Source organism: Callospermophilus lateralis, chromosome 4, assembly GCF_048772815.1.
Source record: "Callospermophilus lateralis isolate mCalLat2 chromosome 4, mCalLat2.hap1, whole genome shotgun sequence".
Lineage (NCBI taxonomy): Eukaryota > Metazoa > Chordata > Mammalia > Rodentia > Sciuridae > Callospermophilus > Callospermophilus lateralis.
Window position 1 is genome coordinate 43,344,995 of NC_135308.1, and position 17,362 is coordinate 43,362,356.

A 17,362-nucleotide genomic window follows, 5' to 3' on the forward strand; every position below is an offset into this window, starting at 1 on the left:
ATTCCTATTGACAAGGCACTCACTTGAAGGTCATTATTATTATTTTTTGCTACATTTGGATTTTTCAATCACAGATCCAGCTTGCTCTTTTTGAAAGCACATCCCTAGTTAAAAGTAACTTAATAATATCCACGATCTTCCCTATTCCTGGAGAAATGAGAGGTATACTAATGGGTAGGAGAAGGAAAGAGGAAAAGACTACTCCACAGGAAGTCCAATGATGGCCTATGAGAGTAGATAGGGAACAGTTTTAAATTAAATGTGAAGTTCAAGTTTTTGTGTAGATCAGATGGATGTTTTAACTTAAACATGAGATTACATTGAGAAAAGTTTCAAAAAAGATCAATTACACTGATTATTCTATATTTAACATTCTTATCCATTTTGTTTTTCTCTTTTCTAACTCATTCCTTCACCATAATACTACCTAGTGCCCACAGCATTGCCCAGAATCTAATATACTCTGCATCTGCTTCTGATTATATCCAACCAAATGGGACAGCAGCAAATCATCAGAAAGAGGGAAGAAAGGAACTTCAAGGTGTTTTTTTTTTTTCACTTATGCATACCGTGCTGGATATAGATGGTTTTAATATGTATATATCTTACCCATGAAGACAATATTTGTGGAGTTTGAAATTCAGTTTCTTGCTTCTAGGACTCAGGCAACAGTTCTCTAACCTAACCTCTGAAAACTTACAGCTTATTACCCACCATTGTTCTAAGACCCTGGGTACTTCCCTATTTCTTTTGGGTCCCTTTGATCTTACTACTATCACTGTAAATAGAATCTTAATAAACTTCTTTTTATTTCAATGTTCAGGATGCCATCTGTTTCCTGATGTGACCCAGACGGATGCATATTGGATCTGTCAAAAATATCATCCAAAGCCACTGAAGTTCTGATGGAATGTGATTAAAGCACTGGTCTGAGAAAAGCAAAGCAGTGCTCTTCTTTAATTTTACTAGGTCAAATTTGTTTGATGAAAAAAAAAAAAAAAAATATATATATATATATATATATATATATATATATATATATATATTTCGTGTGTGTGTGTGTGTGTGTGTGTGTGTGTGTGTGTGTGTGTTTGACTGTTACCAAGATACTCCATGAGACCAATTAGAAAAGGAAAAGTTTATTTGGGGCTCATGTTTTCAGATTTCAGTTATTGGTCAGCCAACTCCAGAACTTTGGACCCAAGGTGAGGCAGAATGTCAAGATAGAATTTTAGAGCAGAGGAATTAGCTTCAGTCATGTCAGCCATGAAGCAGAGAGAGAAGGGAAGGGGTCTCAGGAAGATGAAATCTTCCATGGCATATGCCCAGTGACCCATGATCTCCATCCATGCCCAACCTGACTGTAGTTACCAACCAGTTAGTTTATTCAAACTAGATTGACTGATTAGGATTCATCTGTCATAATTCATTCATTTCACCTCTGAATATTCTCACATTAACACAGGAGCTTTGAGGGGACACTTCATATTCAAACAATAACAAATATATTTACAAGTAATCTATTTAATAATTTATGTTATTAACATTAACATATTTAAATTATCTATTAACATTAATATATTTAAATACTTTTTAAACATAATAGATTATCTTATAAATTGCATGTTACAGCCAAGCAGTATTCTTCAGTCAAAAATATATCAGGTAAATCTTTAATATATGATATTACTTATTATGTCTCATATTATTCCATTTCTCTTGATGTGCAATAATTCATTTAACCAAATTCTCTTATTATAACTAAGTTCTTCACAGTTTGGGGATAGGATAAACATTGGTTTGGTATAAGTCCTTAACACATTTAATTTTGCATATAATTCTACCAATCCATTTTGCATTGCAGTCAGAAAATATTTTTTTAAACACAGATTACATCAATTTAAATCCTCAAGAACTTCAAATATGAATAATATTTTGTCCATGTGCTCAAACAGTGCTATAGCTATATGACTACCATTAACTAAAATTTACTATACACTGTACATTGTATTTGAACATTATAAAACCCTATTATTATTTTATCTTAATATTTTCAATCCTTATTTTTTGCAATCAGGAAGACAGAACATTACCATCTCAGCATTTATTTGTAATTGATAATTTTATAATAGCTTTCATTTTATTTATAAATATCTTCATATTAAGAAATTATTGACTTGTATGACATATTTGCTTTAGAAATATTTTTCACCTTTGCTTTGTTTGTATCTACTTTTATTTTGTGAATTAATACAGTTCTTTGATGTATGAATATAAAAGCTTTTTATGAATTCAAATCTAATCATATTTATTTATGATCTCTGTTTCCTATGAAATTTAGTAAAGAATTCTGAACCCTAGAGATTATGAAAATATTCACTTACATTTTCTTCTTGCATCTTTATGATAGAAATTTCTCACTTAAATCTTTGATCCATTAGCAATTTATTTTATTTTTTGCTGGCATGTGTAATTTTACTACCTGTGGCTTGCCAGACATTTTATCACTATTGATGCAATTGCTCTAAAACAGAAATGATTACCATGTTTATGTATATGATGTTTATGTTATGTCAACTTAACATCATCATAAAACCTTCATGTGCTCAACTCAATTTTAATGAGAGTCTAGAAAGTAGAATTTGGTGTCTATCTTGAGACAATCACTTCTAGGTAAATGTCTCTCCTAGGTATATTCCCAGAATCATTATATTCTCCAGTCAGAAAATGATTAAGGCTGATAGACTATATAACAAGCCTAAGTCATAAACTTAGTTCTATTAAGTATGTCTATGTCAAAATTTGAAACTTCTACATAGGTTAAAAAAAGAACTCATTAAGAAAAGGAAAACATAAGACAAAATCTTGGCATATGCACAAACACATTTTTATCTGCAAAGTGTCTTGAAATTGTTTATGTTATGTTAACAGCAATATTCCTTTCCACATTCCATCTAACAGATCAAAAGAGACAATATACGACAATACAAATTTTGGAAAAAATGTGGGGAAACCTTACTAAGGAGAATGTAGTTGATACAAACCAGTTAAAAATTTTTGTTAATGCCAAGTGTAGTTGTAGATGTACATTCTCAATGAACAGGTGACTGTATTTCTGGGATCTTTCAGAGTCATCAAATTGTGACCAAACTATGAGTATTTAACTAGTGGTTAAGTAGGAGTTGGAGGTAGCTCATCTTTGGCTCTGTGCCCAAAGTCATGTACTTTGATGTGGGATTCCATTAAAACAATATAGACCCTATTTGATTCCACAAAAATGCCTCAGGAGGTAGCTCAGCCATGTGTCTTGTAGTAGAACTAACATGTGTGCCCAAGAAAGTCAGAGACAATATAGCCATTGTAGTACTATCATTAATAAAGAAATATATAAACTACACAGTGTCCATCACTAGGGGAAAGAATGTCAAGCTAAGTTGTACCTAGAGTTTGTTTATATATATATACACAGACACACACACGTGTATATATGTAAAACAATCTAAATTAACGATGCATCTAAAATATAATGCAAAAATAAAAACAAAATGTGGCAAGATTAAAGTAGTGTTTTGTCATATATGAACACAAAACATATATAAAAATAATAAGTTTGTCTGGATAGTGCATGTTTTAGATGCTGTATCAGATATTAATACATATTGTAAAAAAGCACACATGGAGAATGCCTAACAGAGATACATATTAACTTAGTGGGGCATGGAGGGGTAAGGAGGGAAAACTAATGGAAGGTTGGGCTTTAGCTATGTCAGTAATTACCATTGCCATTTGCGAAAGAAGCCAACACAAAGGAATTTAAAAGGGGAAGAGAAGAAACAGAGGGGATTGCAGGGGAAGGTGGAGAGAGAATGGGAAAGAAAGGAACAACTAAATGATGTTAGAAGGTTTCCAAATGACAAGTGAATGGGAGGGAGCTTCATTCCTTTCTTTTCAATGTTTGCAAACTATTCCAGCTAAAAACTAGAATATTATAATTTCTATTCCTTGTATGTATCTTTAAAATATTATCAGTCACCTTGTAATATGATTTATTTTCTTGTCTCTTTAAAATATAATATAATACAAACTTCCTTGGAGGTAAATGTTAAATTGAATATAACCCAAAGTTGCCTTTGTAAACAGTAAACTACATATTAATTTAGTGTGTGTGTATATATACTAAATATATATGAAATATATATATATATATATATATATATATATATATATATATATACATAAACTACAAGCTAATTTAAGATTATCTTCTTCTAACAGATAGTTGAGTCTCAGCCAATCAAAGTAGCTGACTACCAACTGATCAGACCATGCCTCTATAAGGCAATGCCTCATCACACCATGACCAATGGGGCTAAGGTCAGCCTGCAACCAGCCAAGTCCTGTCTGTTTGTCATTTCCTTCTTCTGTCTAAAAAGCGTCCATCCTCATTGCTGAGTGGAGCTTTCTGCTCCTCTCCTAGTACGGAGTGTACATGATTCATGAACCATGCTTTGCTGAAATAAACTCTGCTAAACTTAATTTCTCTAAAATTATTCTTTTAACATGATTCCTGAGCAGAATGTCTTGATGTTGGCTTAATATTTTACTTCACAAATTACTTATTAATATGGGCCTAAGCAATTTTTTGTGTATTAGAATTCATGGAATTAATGCAGCATCCATATCTTCAATAATATTATATTTCTTTAATAGAAACATCTCTGGAATTTGTGATTAAAAAGTTGTTGCTGTTGAGAGGCATCTAAAAGTAACAGACTCATGAAGAAAATTCACAGGTGTCTCCTAATAGCACAGTCAAATGAGATGGCTAGCCTACAGAGTATATTCATGGCTGATTTTCTACACTCCAGACAGGAACAGCTGCCACTTGGAACAGATGTATTTTCTGTCTGTTTTCCGCTTCTACCAAGTTGACAAGCTCTTTCTGAGCAGCTGAACAGACAGTATGGTTTTTGGCACAGACTATCTGCTTAGCAAAGTAATACCTAAAACCATTTCAGGTATACCAAAATACATAAACCTATATACTTACAAATCTGATACTTGATATAAGTACCTTATTAAATTATTTGCTATTATCTTGGAAATGGAAAAGTCCAGGGAAAAATCCTTGTATTCAATCCCACTGTGAACTTATCTAAGGAAATAAATTCTAGCACCTATACCTGTTTAAGCACTTAAAATGGAGGTTTAAGAACCACTTCCCAGAACTCTGTGTGCCAAATTGTCCTTATTTTTTAAAAAGAAAAGGAGAGCTTGTATATGTTGTATTCTTAAAATACATCCAGATTTTATAAAGGAATGTTAAGGATGTTAAATTAAATTAAATGTCCTTATAGTCATGCCCTTGTTCAACTTCAAAGTTCTAAATGTTAAGTTAAATACAAATTCTCTTGTTTGTATCCTATACCTTCTTCCTTTTCTCACTACTCAATGTGTATAATCATAAAGTGAGTCTAGCTACCCCAATTTCCACACCTGCTGCTCAGGGAATGACATTTCTCTTCTCTTCTACATTACTCTGAAACTGATTTCTGGGACCTCAGTTCAGGTATCATGTCTCTGTCTCTAACAGACTACAATAATAAAGCAATGAAAATAGTAAACATCAATACTATAATAAACTTTCTACTAAATATGTATATAAGTTAATATGTAACTTATACATAAATAATGTGGTTGTTTAAATATAGCTCTCACATATTTAAAAAAAAAAGATAAGAAACTTACTTTGCCAAAGCTCAGTGAAGGTTTCTGACATCTTTAGCTGTCAGAGACAGAGAACAATCACTTTATTTTAAACAGAACTTCTCTATTTCCCTACAATCACTGTTGAGAAACTAAAACAGCTCCCTTTGGCCCATTGTCTCCTTCCAACCTTTCCAAACAAATGTTTAGTTACAGTTTTTGTATGAATGCAATTCAAATTGTTCTTAGTGTCTTTAACACAAGCATTCACACAAATCATACAAGTCAGTTCTGTTCTCATCAGTTAATAACAGAACCATACATGATATAGAAAAACAGACATAAAATTGCATGATATTTTTATACATGCACATGTTATTTCCAGAAACATAAACATATTTGTGTTAGTTTGAATATTCTTATAAGATACGAGACAGATGCACAATATTCATTTTAAAAACCAACAGTTTTAAAATATATATGTAAGGAAAGGAGAGATGATAAGAACTGATATGTTTTGAATCAGATAAAGGCAAAATTGATCCTTCTAAAGTAATATCCTTATAAAATAATCTAGCCTGCAAAAATTCAATTTTACAATTGAAATAAATTGTTACCATTATAAAAATTAAGAAAATGGATTAAAGAGATTTTCCTCTGTTTCATCATTACTCCAGAACATGAAAAGGCCACAATGGAGGCTGACGCATATGCTCCGCAGTCCAAAATAAACGAATTATCAAGTAGCAAACGGGTATTTCTTCCTAGGATTAGTGTGTATTTTTGAACAAAATTAATTGAATATAAAAGCTGCAAATGGAGGACACAATCTCACACATAACATTTTAGTAGACTTATAGGACATTTATGAATATCTGCCCCCACAAATAAATATACAACAAATTAGAAAAACACTGATAAAAAGGTCACTGATGTGAATTGAAAGGTCAGAAGGCACATCCTGCGAAATTCATTCCAGAAAATGAAAGAGAAATAGGGTATACTAATAAACCAAAATATTCTAAAACTCTTATTTGAGGCTTAAAAAGCAATTTTTTAAAAATGATACAGAGTTAAGTTGTCTTATGCATAAACAAAAAATTCTTATGGGGTTCAAAGGGCTTTTCATTACCATTTGTCTCTAAAGAGATTTTAAAATTTACAAAAGAAATAAGAGAAAATATTTTTCCCTAATTTTAATATTCTGTGAAGCACCTCACTTTCTCCTAATTTTTCTTAAAGAAAACCAGGTAATGTTAGCGTGGTACATATTGCCTGCTAGATTAAGTGCTATTTTCCTTATCTGCTGTTTGTCTTTATGTGGTGACACTGGTTCATTCTTGCCATATTCCCCTTCACTGAAACCACTGTCTGATCCACTTTCAACCATGGCAGACTGCTTGACATGGGAAGAACTTTCACGAGCTTTGTCTATGAGAACACCCCCTTTCCTTTAGAGTAAGATCGTGAAAAAAGGCTTCTTGCCAGTCTCTTGTTTCCAGGATCTTCCAGAACAATCTCAAATACATTTTTTTTAACTGCCAAAACTTTCAATTATAAATTTTCACAAAATTTCCAGGGGGAGTGGTATACACGATCAGTTCCCTAATCTGATGCTTATTTATATGAGAATCCCTTGTGATGGTTGTGATCTACCAATCCTCCAATCACATATGCCTTTGATTCCTCTAATTCCTTTATTATACTAGCAAAGCTGATGTGAGATAAATCAGATCTTCTTTTCTTATGAGTTCATTATATATATATGTTCCAGTTTGATGTGGGTATCCTACCAGATGACGCATCCTTTGTCATTTTCATCCATGTTCTTCTTCAGTCCACCTCCTCAGCTGGTGAAGTAAAACTGCACAGGATGCAGTGCTTGTTGGTTATCTGCATAACATCCTCAGATCAAAGTAGTCTCCACCCTCCACCTTGTAACTCCCTGCTTTGCCTCTGGGAGTCGAAGTTTTCAAAGGAGGACTCCCTGGAGGTATGCAGAACATACCAGAGAGGCTTTCTGAACCAAGTACTATGTTCCCCATCAATTCAGTTTGAGATACCAAATAACGTCATCTGGAAGGTCACCAGAATTTACTGAGACTTTCAATGTTGAAAGGAAGCAAGACTTAAGTGAAGATGAGGAAAAAGAGAAACCAAGATTAGATGAAGGGATTGAGCCTCATCTAAACAATTGAAGAAGCTAATAAAATGGAAACAATGAGAAGAACAACAAGAACTTTGCAAACAAAAGTGGCAAGAAAAATGCAAGAGAAAGAAATTTGAGCAATGGTGTCAACTGGAATCAAACTAGATGGAAATGACAGAAAACAGGTTTGAAGACATGTTTTCATAGTACACTCTGCCTTATTATTGACTATAATTTTGATGATTTGATGGTATTAAAGGACATTAAAAATGTTATAGGCAGATCCAAAAATGTTATGTAGGTATCACTTCTGAGAAGGCTTTCTGATCAGAAAAGCCATGCTTGTTTTATATTCCCATATATCTATGATAGTAGTTTTTTTTTTTTAAAGAGTGAGAGAGAGAGAGAGAGAGAGAGAGAGAGAGAATCTTTTAATATTTATTTTTTAGTACTTGGCAGACACAACATCTTTGTTTGTACGTGGTGCTGAGGATCGAACCCGGGCCGCACGCATGCCAGGCGGGCGCGCTACCACTTGAGCCACATCCCCAGCCCCAATAGTTTTCCTTTAATTATTGTACTTGCCTATTGAATTTTTGAGGTCTGAGCTGTCTCATGGTTTGGTATCCTTGATGTCTTATACAACTTCATAAGGCATAGCAGTCATTCAATAAATAGCCTTGGAAGGGAGGAAGAAAGGAAGAAAGCAAGGAAAGAAGATGATGTCATGCAATTCCTTTAATGCAATTAATACTATAGTGATTTTGAAAACTAAGATTTACATTTCATCTGATTTTACTAATATTTACAGTTACTGCTCTTTTTGAGTAGGAGTGAGTAAGTTTAAGATTGCTCCTCAGAGGCTGGAGTGGGGGCACATGCTTATAATCCCAGAAGCTCAGGAAGCTGAGGCAGAAGGAATGCAATTTGAGGTCAGCCTCCTCAATTTAGCAAGGCTCTAAGCAATTTAGTGAGATCCCATCAGAAAATAAAAAATTAAAAAAAAAATGGTAAAGCACTCAATGGTAAAGCACTCCTGAGTCCTCAGTACAAAAAATAAAAATTGTTTTTAGACACCAAATTAGTTTATATTAGTTTTGTTCATATGTGACACGTTACATTATAAAAAAGAAAAGTAAAAATAAGAGAAAAATACCCCTAAGATAAGCTCCTTTTTTTGCCATTATAAATGACACTATTTGTAAAGAAAATATGACTTTATCAAATGTCTGAAACAAAACATTATTTCTTAGCATTATATTTTACCCATTTTCAGACTGTGAAGTATTAATGGCAACATGGTAGAAAGGGGTGGTGACCAAGTGACAGAAACTTGAGAAGACACATGAGAGTCCCAATATGCTATCAACGTATCAAAAGCACATAACTATTATAATTTATTCTCTTCAAATGTAGAAATCTTTAGCATAATTTATGTTTTTCAAACACCAGTACCCAAGTATTAAATTCTGCCAGAAAATGTATTATCTTTCATTCATATGATGAAAAGACATGTTTATGGTTCTATAAAATGAGGAACATGTTCCTGCTAAAAAAAGGATCATTAATGAGGTATGCAAATAGGACTCTCATTTACTTTAGGAATATTCATAAAAAACAAGTTATTTATCTAGGGAAAATACAGCCACCATAAAGTACAACAAGCACATCTTCAATCTTCCCTACATTTTAGAAGATACGGGGATGTTAGGGAATGTCAATGAGAAATATTTTGGGTAATTTATGTTGTTGGTTCATTTTATTTTCCATAGATAAAAAGTTGCTCAATTGCAGAAGGAAATCTTTCTGTAACAGTTGTTAATTACTGCAATTCAGAATTCGGGCTGAAATATCATAAGGTGTAAGCATTTCTGATTTAACCACTCCACTTGTTTAGTCATTTTATGTTAGTTTCACTCTGTGACCAAGTACATACTGCTTTGAACCGCTTCCTCAGGGCTGGGTATGCAATGTGACCCTGCAAAAGGAAAGAAGCTACTTATTCTTCTATTAGGGTATTTTATTTTATTTTATTTTAGAAGAGAGAAAAGATTCTCATTTCTAGGAGCCACAATTTCTTAGTTGGGTGCCTCTCACAACAGGAAACAGTACTTCCTCCCTAAAAATCCTCTGAGCAACCTTCCTTGAGCATAGAAGTGTCTCCTGGCACTTTGGTAAGGAATCCTCACAGGATAGTTGTTAATGGTGTCACCGTTAGTCCTCAGGACAAGGCTGGTATCCTCCTCCTGGGAAATCAGTTATGAATCATTGATACACAGTGACTTCCCTTTTTCATGAAGACTAGGTCAAAAGGAGATAAGATCAGGTTGCAGTGAGGATGAAACAGGATAGAATAAACAAGAAACAGGTAGAAAGGAGACACAAAGGTAGGACAAGAAAATAGGAATTTAATTCAGAAGTTCCCCATACTTGTGCAGGTCTGTCTCTCCATAAGCCTGTCTCCCTCCAGGGCTATTATCCCTAATCCTGTCTCTTTTCAAGGTGTATTACTCCAAAATTCCTGAAAAAATCTATAAATCTACCAGTAATAGACTAAGCAAAGAGAGAAATGGTATCTTGAGAAACCTATAATTTGGGTGACTTTCCGGTGCTACTGATTGATGAGATAATGAAGACCATGTTAGCCTGAGGATCCAAAGATTGGCCAGACCACCAGAACCTGTCTTGAGATCACCAGACTTGTTTAGTTCCTACATAGATTTTCTTTGGTTCTTCCAGAAAAGAGCCAAGAGCCTCAAAATACACATCTCTAATGCTCAAGATGGCTGGAATTCTCCTTTGAAGGTATACTCCTTGCTTTAGCCCCAAAGGCACCTCTCTATTGAGATTGTACTCATTCTCCCTTGATTGTACATCTGCTTTCCCAAATAAACCTCTATCTATGTTTCTGACTTATTCATGCTGAAATTCTTTCCCATTATTATTCCAACAACATCACAGCTCCTGGTCAAGTTTCCCCTTTTCTCCAGGAACAACTCAAATCCCTCTCACTAGATACCTCTTCTTGCAATGACACGAGGATAAGAAGTGAAAGGGATTATTAGCCATTTTAAGTAAAAGCTAGTTGATTTTGGCAAAGACTCTGATCCTTACCAGTTGGGCCACTAAACATGGGAACCACACCTAGTGGGCAGACTTATCTGATACTAGGTCTGCTTTAGCTTTTTCACTGCTGCAACTAAAAGACCTGATCAGAACAAGTGTAATGAAGGAAAAGTTTACTTTGGGGGCTCATGGTTTCAGAAGCCTTAGTCCATAGAAAGCCAGTTCCATTCCTTGGGGCTTGAGGTGAGGCAGACCATCATGGCAGAAGAGTGTGGCAGAGGGAAGCAGCTCATATGATGATCAGAAGGCAGGGAGAAAACCACTTGCCAAATTCAAATGTATACCCCCAAGCCACACCCCAATCGCCATCTCCAACCACTTCAATTATCACTCAGTTAATCCCTATTCAGGGGATTAATTCACTGATTGGGTTAAGACTCTCACAATCCAGTCATTTCTCCTCTGAACCTTCTTTCCTTGCTTGTCACGTGAGCTTTTGGGGGACTACTCACAAGGAAACCATAACAAGGTTTATAAAGGTCAATAAAGCAAATATCTAGAAAAAGTACATTGGATCAGGTTCAAAGCTGGAGTGTGGGTATGGCATCTAGTAGCAAACCTCTTCATTCATATGAACCCAGTTATCCAGGCTTGGAACTTAGCATAGCATGGAATTGATCACAGTGACCTACGAAACCTAGAAGAGAAACAAGAGAAAAAATAAGTAAAAACTATCAAATAAACAAAACTCTGAAAAGGGAAGTTTCACTCTCTTTTCCCTGAACCACTTGAAAAGTAGAATTCTCTTCTTCCTGATTATGTTTTTTGCTTACATATTTATGAAGGTTCAAGGGGATTGCCAAGACATGAATTACCACACAAAACTCAGTTGAAAATCTGAACATTTGTTTTATTCCAATAGATGACAATTATTTAGAACTTTCGATGGGTCTAGCAATTTATTCTTTGTAGTAACCTTATGGAATAGCTACCACTATTATTACAAGCTCTGTTGTAAATCCACCATGACTCATAGGTATAGATGATGAATAAACAGAAACTCAGTGAGCACCAGTGACTTGCCCAGCACCATAGATTTTATAAATGGTAGTACCTGGACTCAGTTTAGCCCTATTTGAATATAAAGTCTCTACAGTTATTCACTTAGAAAACTGTAGTTTAGATTTTTATATTGCTTTAAAGCAGAAATGAGTATGCTATTTCTCAAAAGGACTAGACTGTATATATTTAAATATAGGGAGCCAAGATAAAATAAATGCAAGTCATGATGTGTATTTGTCTAACAAGAAATAAACCAATTTTTACGATTTATATTGATGGACTTTAAAATGCAATCCTAATAATGGAGAAAAATACATATATATACACACATGTGTATATATTTATTTATATTTATACATTTGGTAGTGGTTATGTAGGTCTACTGGTAAGAACAATTGACATAATTTGTTGGGGGACTAAACTTTCACTAAATTGAGGTTCACAAATAATGTTCTTTGTTATAAAATTTACTACAAACATTTATCTATAAAAATTTCTTTGTCATAAGTCTGAAATAGTTAACACCAGATTTGTCTTATGGGTAAAGGTGCGTTTGTTCAAGGAAACTACAAATCTCTTCATTTTTTAAATTTTAAGTGCACCAAGAAAGCTTTTCTAGTAGCTTTACATGGAGGCTAGACTTTTTCTTGGTAAAGCAGGAATATTTCTTACATATACACTTTCTTTGGCACCAACTCAGCACATGGAAAACTACTCTTTGGAGATTAAATTGCAATTCTAGAGGATTTTCCAGTGAGTTTTTCAACCTCTGTATTATTTATCATACAAAAATTTAAACATATAAGCAAAAATTACTCTACATATAAAGTACTTTTTATTACCTTATAAAACTATGTGGAAAATTAAAGGAAATATAAGGAATTTTAACACATACAAACTACTGATTAAACATAATCCTCTTAAAGTGAGGATAGCTCACATATTTGTTGAACTAGGGCAGCAGAAATCATCTGACTCAATAATATTCTTAATCGGAAACTTTTAAATTTGTTGTTCATTTTGAAGGTCCAGAAGTTTTGACACCCATAAGTAATGTATGCTAAATAATAATATTGTAATCTTAAAGTTATGCACCTTATATTAATGTGTTTAAATCCCAGATATATTTTATGTTCAATTTATGGATGAAATTAATTATATTTTATTTGAAAATTATTCAAACCCAAGAAAGGTCTGTCATTCATTTTTAAGATTTTTTTTTTTTTGGTCAGGAAAATGTAATACTCAGGTTTCTGATTCATTATCCTTAATTTATTCCAATTGTTTTAAAAGAGTGGTATGATATTGCTGGTGCAATTAGAGATTCTTAACAAGCCTTTTAACACTATTTTCTTCACCCCAGGTTCTGGCTTTGATTTGCTTCTCATGTAGCACGCTGTTAGGGGTAATTTTTTAAAAGAATGTTTAATAATTTGGGGTTTGTGTGACAATAGCCAAGATAAAAATAAGCACATGAGTAAACTTGATGAATAAATACTCTTGTCATGCTGATATTTCTTAAATATCAAGAATTTGCCTTGTCTGAGCTTCTAAGATCACAAGTGCATTTCTTATCTTCCAAAATGTATTGGAGTAGGCAATGCACAGATAGAGTTTAGAAACTGTATTCTGCTTCTTTCTAAGCATCTGGATTATGCCCTAGGTCATAAATCTGCTGTCAACTATTTAAAAGCTTATTGGGAAATCCAAGGATCGGGCACTAAGTCAATTGTATCAATTTAGCTTTCAAATTAAAAAAGAAAAACGAAGAAAGGATGATATGACTAACATTATTTTTAAGACAACCATGAAATTAAGTTCTTGCCCTTGTGACTAGTCTCAGAAAGCCAGATCTAATGGAAACCTGTTAGCAGTCTAATAAAGTACTGGGTGATATCAATAATTGGTTTACAATGGGCAAAGGAGACATAAAACCTGGTCAAAGAGCTTCTGTAGAAGTCAGTGATGCTGAATTGTGCAGAGATGGACTGAAGAAAAGTTATAGAAGAAGCTACAGTTACTTGTCATGTATTTCTTTCTTCTAGCGTTAAAACTGTCAAAAATCTTGTTCCCCTTGAAAAAGCATGTTACCATATATCACTTGGAAACTGTTGGGAAAATTCAGTGGGACAGTTGAAAAGTCCCTTTTGGTTGGTGAAATAGATCTTCTGGAAAGACTGCATCAGCATCAATTACCCCAGGTTTCTCTTGAATGGTAGCAAGGCAACTGAGTAGGGAATGATTTATAGAACTACTTAAAACATGTCATGCTGGGTGGGTAGTATCTATGGGATATGTCCATGGAGGAGAAAATAAAATCCATTCTGTAATGAAATATTTGGCTGTAGATGGCAAAAGATAAATTCTAGAAATGGAGCTCCCCTGAAGAAATTCACTAAGAAGTAGGGGAAATTGTGTATTTTGTGTATTAGGCAATGATGCCAGGGGAGGGGCACAATCTCTACTAGCATCTCTAGAAAGCTAGCTCAAAAGCTCAATTGTTCAAAGCTAAACAAAATAAAAATAAGAAACCAAAGCTACTGCTATTCTGAGCCTCTAAGACCTGAAACACCTTTTTCTTTTCTTATTGTAACATAAAAATTTCACTCTAAGTTCTTCTGATCAGTTTATTGCAGTGATCAAATTATATAAATAAATTAATTCTCCATTCAGTATGTTTTTTTGAGTATGTGAGTATTTGTGTGTGTGTGTGCGCACATTTAGAGCCAACAATAGAGTTCAGATTTCATTTGAAATATATATTTCTTATTGCTCTTTTATGTACTCCAATTACATCCAAAAGACCCTTCCATTAATCCCAAATGGAAAACCATACTTAGCAGTTAACGTTTTTGGTGAATTTACACTTCACTAGAGTAAATTTGTTTTAGATAAGTATTTTCATTAACATTTTTTTTTATCACCAACTCTCCCCATTTTCAAAATATATACAAATATTACTTTTGAACACTTATTGTCAACCTATTGTAGTTGATTTCTTAGCAAGGGTCTTGTTTCCCTTCAGGATCTTAAAGCTATTTATTAAAATTAAAGGGAGGGGAAATCGTGAAATTGCATAAAAGTAAAGCTGTAAAAACAGCTTTGAAAGGAATAAGGTATAAACACTGACTAATTTCCTTTACTTCTTCAGGCATACATGCAGATCTTAAGTGAACGATTTTAAAGTTTTTTTATGTTCTTGAAACAAGAACTTAGATTCTTCACCTTTGCCTGCAAATATCCCATGGGTGACTAATAGAAAGATTGAGGATATGGCGGCTCTACCTTCATTTTGAGTTACCTTGGAGTCCAGGAATGAGATCTGATCCAATGAATCTCTTCTGATGCGTTGAAGCTACCAACCAATAGCATTTTTTTTTTTTTTTTTTTTTTCCTGGACAAGGTCCTGCCTGATCTATCCTGAGAAAATGATGGAGCAGAACAAACCTGATCAAGATCTCCTGCTCTGGCTGCTATGAAAACTCTCCAGCTATGCAATATTCCCAACTCTTTCTATAAAACCTCAAAGTCACAGTCAGTCCCTTTAAGACAGGGCTAAGGTCCCTTTGTTTTCCCAGTGTAGTGACACTGATTAAGGTTATTTCATGCTTTTCACAATTACCCTTTCTGTTTGAACTTTGGGTTGAGTGGCTAAACCAGATTGTTGGATACCTAGAGTCAGTCCTCTCTACCCTAGGATTCCAATAACATTCTTCTATCCACAAAAAATGGTATCAATCTCTAGCATTCCAACTGAGAATATATTCAAATAATCCAAAAAGTTTGAATTTCTTAGTTACTGATAAGATCTACTTTTAAGTAGAGAAATTTGATATCCCTTACGTCAACATTGTAAGTCAGGTTATAATATTTTATGATGAAAATATCTTTACTGAATGAAATTATGGTATTCTAATTAAGATTTCTCAGCAAAATTGCCAATAGAGTATATTAACCGTTTACTTCATATTATTTTAAATAAAGTTTATTTTATTTCCTTTAACAAAATAAAGGATTATTTTAAAAATCATTTACTAATTTAATAATGCATAAAATACAGTAAGCTAGCTATGTCTATATTTTCTGGTAAGAATCTCACTAAAAATTTTAGAGACTACAGAAATATAATCTGTAATATAAAAGAAGAAAATGAAAACTACCCTGAATTTTCCTCCCAGAGGGTAAAAACTTCTAAGATTCTGGAATAATATGTTGTTCTCTATTAATTTTTCTGCACATTTAACAAGTGAATATGTTTAATCCTGGATAGAAATGGTGTATGTGTAAAAGTGATTTCTTGGTGGTAGACATTATCATTATCTTGTGGTCATAATCAAATAAAAAATAAAGTTCAATAAACTAAATATATTTTATTATTCATTTTCTTTCCTAGGTCACTATATTTTGTCTCTTACACTGATTAAGTGTATCACTTTTCCCCTTCTTTTTTTTAAAATGAACAATATGAAATCATTGCTTATTTTCTCCATGCACTTGTAATCGTGCATAGATATAATAATACATAATATATATGAGATCATTTATGTCATTAAATATAAAGTTTTTTCTCTTTATTTTATAATTGTGGAATTCCACGTACGTTTGCATTTTGTTTTTATCATTCAACAATATTTTCTCAAAAAGCATTAGTCTTTTCTGTGTTGCTGCTTGCTGAGAGCCATAGCCAAGTCCGAATGACTCATGGCATTTTTGCCAGAATGGAGTGGTTGAGAGGTGGCCAGCAAGCCATTGAGATGATAATGGTTATGTTAAGCTGTGTATATTAGACCCCTGCTGTTCACCTCAGCCTGCTACTTTGGAGTTCTCCTGGGGATTCCCAGAGAGTTCCCATTGGTTGGGGAAATGCCAGAGGCGGGATTTCCGGTTGGTGTGGGGTGTGTCCAGAGAGGAGCCACGTGGGTGGCATTCGGGAGAATTCTGGGGAGCGTGTGTGGAGTGTGCTGGTGGAGTTCAGAAATAAAGTTTGTTCCTGCTTCAGTGGCTCATGATTTGTGCCCAGCCAGACTGCAGCACTGCTGACATTCAATCTTTGCCCCATGTCTGTTCCAGAAACGTTACTGCTCTCTTGTGCCTATTTTTTTGTGATATTGTATATGTAAAATTATACTTTATTGTTATTTGGATTTGAATTTCTCTGTGCAGTGAACATCCTTTAATTTTCTCTTCTGTCAGTTGCCTCACATTTTTATACATTGTTTGACTTATCCCATTCTTATCAATTTGAGAATTTTTAGGTATAGTCAATATTAATTCTCTACTTATGTACATTAAGTGTATCCCCAAATGCAGTTTGTTTATTGATTTTACTTTTGACATCTGGTTAGCTACTCATCTCTAATTTTTTCCTAAGCTTGCATG

At 33.7% G+C, this 17,362-nt stretch overlaps 1 pseudogene; it reads right to left on the minus strand.

Moving 5' to 3' along the window:
* Positions 1-6,962: 6,962 nt before the first annotated feature.
* Positions 6,963-17,362, minus strand: part of LOC143398209 (tRNA methyltransferase 10 homolog A pseudogene) — a 108,011-nt pseudogene continuing 97,611 nt past the window's right edge.